We start from the raw sequence: 4,214 nt of genomic DNA, 5'->3' as shown, positions 1-4,214 counted from the left end.
CAAATACTAATGGCGCACCACATCGCGGGTGCGCCATTAGTAAATTTTTTTTTAAAAATTTTGTCAAAACTACTAATGGCGCACCGTGGGAGTGGTGCGCCATTACTAGTTGAACTAGTAATGGCGCACCATGCCACGGTGCGCCATTAGTAACTTGGCCACCACTTCCACCGAATGCACCCCCCCCCCCCCATGGATCGTCTTTTCAGTTTAAAAAAAATAAAAGAAAATGATGAAAATGTCAAAAAAATAAAAGAAAATAAGTTTCCCATGTGATATGTGGTCTAGTTGTTGGGAAAATTTGCAAATATGAATTTCGACTTCATTTGCAAAATCTCTCGAGAATTTGTAAAAATGGGCATAACTTTTGCATACTAACTCGGATGAAAAAGTTTTTTATATGAAAAATCATCTACTCGAAAAGTTACATCCGAATTTAAACGGGGGAACCCCGTTAAACATTTTTAAAATCCTCAAAAACCTAACAGAAAAAAAGATACGGGGCTTTTAAGATCTGGAGAGGCAAAAAAATTCAAAAAAATTCAAAAAATGGTTGACTCACTAATGGCGCACCTGCCCATGGTGCGCCATTAGTATCTTCCCGCCTTCAAAATTTAAAATAAGTCAAAAAAATACAAAAAAAGTTACTAATGGCGCACCTGCCCATGGTGCGCCATTAGTATCTTCCCACCTTCAAAATTCAAAGTAAGTCAAAAAATAAAAAAAAAGTTACTAATGGCGCACCGGCCCAAGGTGCGCCATTAGTATCTTCCCGCCTTCAAAATTCAAAATAAGTCAAAAAAATAAAAATAAAATTACTAATGGCGCACCGGCCCATGGTGCGCCATTAGTATGTCGTATATATGGCTGGGCGCACCTCCTCCACTCCATCTCCTCCTCTCCTCTCCTCCACTCCATCTCCTCCTCTCCTCTCCTCTCCTCCACTCCTTCTCGTCCTCTCCGGCGACCTCCTTCTCCTCTCCGGCGACCTCCTCCTCCTCTCCGGCGACCTCCTCCTCCTCTCCGGCGACCTCCTCCTCTCCGGGAACCTCCTCCTCCCTCCTCTCCTCCCCTCCCCTCCCCTCACGGTTTCTCCTCCCTCCTCTCCGGTGAGCTCCTCCTCCCTCCTCTCCTCCCATTCCCTCATGGTTTCTCCTTCCTCCTCTCCGATGCTTCGGTGAACTCCTCTCCGGCGACCTCCTCCTCCTCTCCGGCGATGTAGCCGAGCGCCTCTCCGGTGACCTCCTCCTCCTCCTCCTCTCCGGCGATGTAGCCGAGCGCCTCTCCGGTGACCTCCTCCTCCTCCTCTCCGGCGAACTCCTCTCCGGCAAAAGAACACGGCAAAAGAACGTACAAGATCCAAAAACAGGAACAAAATTTGAAATAATATCATGCCAAAAAACGAGCAAAAAAAACTAGCAAAAAATGGGCAAAAAAATCACGATCCAGATCCAAATTCAAAATTCAAAATAGGAATGGCGCACGGTGGGGGTTAGACGGTGCGCCACTACTATTTTTCCGCCTTCAAAATTCAAAAATACTAATGGCGCACCGTTGCGTATACTAATGGCGCACCAGTGGCCTATACTAATGGCGCACTGTGGCCTATACTAATGGCCCACCAGTGGTGCGCCATTAGTATACCAGATACTAATGGCGCATCAGTGGTGCGCCATTAGTAAAAATTACTAATGGCGTGCTAGTAATGGCGCACCAGTGATGCGCCATTAGTAGGCAAAACTGGTGCGCCATTAGTAGGCCTTTTCCTAGTAGTGTCATATCTTTTGAAACTACCTAAATGGCACGACAACAACAGTTCCTTTTAAATAGTTTGAGAAGACATGCATTTAATGGCAGCCATAACTGTATGCATCTAGATGCCCCTTTAACATAACATAATTCTAGATATAGTGCATGCCAAGAAGAGTATGCACCAGTACGACCGCTCCGAACTAGCTGCTGATGATGAAAAGGAGACCACCAAAAGCTTTAAGACACATGGTAAAGGCAATGACAGACTTGATCTGTAAACAAACAGAACAAAAGCCATAAAAAACAGGAACTAGGTGAATGTATCCTTAAAAAGGGAACAATAATGTACAACGGGGCAAGCGACCAGAAAGTATCCATACATTCTGAAAGAGACGCCGTTCACGCCGATACGCTAGACCTGGAAGCTTCTGGACCGGATGGGGTCCGTCACAGGAGCCAAACCATGCTCATGTGCTCCCCGTGCGTCTCTACATCTATGAATTGCCACGGCGGATCAACATCTACCCTACACCAGCGAGATCTACCGTGACAGGACAGACCGAGGCAGGGCCGGCCCTGTGTTTCAGGAGGCCCTAGGCGAACTCGACGACATGGCCCCTATGTCCTAAGATCATACTTATATATGTATGTGTGTGTGTGATACATAAGCATCTTTAGTCTGAGATTTGATGACTATAATAATTGTTGGATAGCCATATTATGACAAAAATACTAAAAATATACTAAAATGAAACTAACATGACATGATAACCTCAAAGAAGGACCAAATTCGAAGAACCCTTCAGTGTTCGAATTTTCGGATCACTTTCTTTCTTTTTTCTCCTATTTTCAGTAACTGACAAATGCCTTTTTAGGCAACATGGCATGGTAATGTCAGAAATTTATACATCGGATGATTGGAACTCTAGACAAGCACGCAGAATGATAAAAAAATAGGGTGGTTACGTATTGTGAAAGATTTTATTAGAAAATTATACACTGAAATTACTCCATGTACTAAAGAATAAAACAAAAAACTACTAAAAACTGGGGTTTGGGGGGTGGATCAGGAACGTGGTGCGCTCACAGCTCACAAGCGTATAGTGTATGACCTCCTTGCTGGATATGCCAGATGGCCGGACTAATGCACGGCACGCGTAGCCGTGACAACCAGCGGCGGCCAAGGCGCCGAGCGACAGGCCGACGATCGAGAAGAGGACGAACAAGAAGACGAACCGACGAGCAACTAAGGCACGAGCTAATTAGCGAAACTACGACTCGATGAGATCTTGTCTGATTTATTTCACACAAGCGAAAGGAGCGGCTGTGGCGCTGTGCCTTCGTCTCGCGTAGTGACTGACGCTTCGCTAATCGCTACTAGCTCTATCTGATGGTCCTTATTTTTCCTTATCTACTTCATCATGGGCCCCCCTCCGGCCTGGGCCTTAGGCCGTCGCCCCCCGGCCATACCCCCAGGGCCGGCCCTGGACCGAGGCGCCGCCCGGCCGGATCTCACCACATTAGGCACATTTGAGTAAACATGCCAACAGAATGAGCGATATTGAAAAAAAAAACAGCAGAACAAAATTCAGTAAACAGAAACGCAACTATAATCCGTGAATGTGCATTTCCAAAACTAAAATAATATAGTGAAATATCACCTGGATAACAGGTTTATTTTCTATCCAAGGCCTGACTGCAGCATAAAAATTAGGCCGTGCTCAATTTTAAGTAAGATCAAGCTTCAGTTTCAGGCTTTAATCAGCTGGTCATAATATTCAGGAAAAAGGAAGATGACAGCCATCATGATGACAAGGCTAAATATCCTTCAGATTCCAATACAGTAATCACCAGATGAACAAGGCTCGGCATACTTTGTGCCTGATAGTTCAGAAACAGTAATACACCTGAACGGAGGGATGGAAAGTATGATGATTAGAGCAGGTTCTCATGAATTTAGCGCCGCACCCATAAGTGATGTCACTATAATAATTAGAGGCAGATAGCGATTGAGTAGTGTAGAGGAATTATAAAGAGGGATACACCTCCTTAAGTTACTTTCTCAAACTAAATTATATAGATTTGGAAATATAATGTACAGTAGAACATATTGTGTTGTCAAAGCAACCAGAACCTTGTAAAAATTTCTGTTCAAAAGCTAAATCACTTACACCACCGTGAATATATTTCAAGGAAAACCCTTGATTTGGAAGTTTCAAATAAAAGAAAGGTCCCATTCCATTTGGATACTATTGATTACAGCTTACAGAATGATATATTGGTGGATAAGATATCAATCCATTTTTTAAATCCAAGAAAATAAACAGGGACAGAAGTGGGGATAATAATTTGTGTTTTGGATATGATTGATTACAGCTTATGGAATCAGAGAGACCACTGCATCCCATGAGGCAATGAAGTTCAGAGAAGAGATCTAACTAGAGCCTCACATTTTTATCATA

At 43.9% G+C, this 4,214-nt stretch overlaps 1 long non-coding RNA gene across 1 annotated transcript in view; it reads right to left on the bottom strand.

The window, feature by feature from the left end:
- The window catches only part of LOC123175335 (uncharacterized), a 5,871-nt gene that overhangs the window by 1,101 nt on the left and 556 nt on the right, over positions 1-4,214 (bottom strand). The window contains exons 2-3 of the long non-coding RNA XR_006487814.1: positions 3,414-3,659; positions 1,935-2,024 (exon numbers count right to left, since the gene is read on the bottom strand). This is a non-coding gene — a long non-coding RNA (uncharacterized lncRNA). The remainder of the gene's footprint in view (positions 1-1,934; positions 2,025-3,413; positions 3,660-4,214) is intronic.

The sequence above is a fragment of the Triticum aestivum genome, unplaced genomic scaffold, assembly GCF_018294505.1.
Source record: "Triticum aestivum cultivar Chinese Spring unplaced genomic scaffold, IWGSC CS RefSeq v2.1 scaffold15800, whole genome shotgun sequence".
NCBI classification, from domain to species: Eukaryota; Viridiplantae; Streptophyta; class Magnoliopsida; order Poales; family Poaceae; genus Triticum; species Triticum aestivum.
Note: the sequence above shows the minus strand (reverse complement) of the source record. Positions and strands in the feature narration are given on the sequence as shown.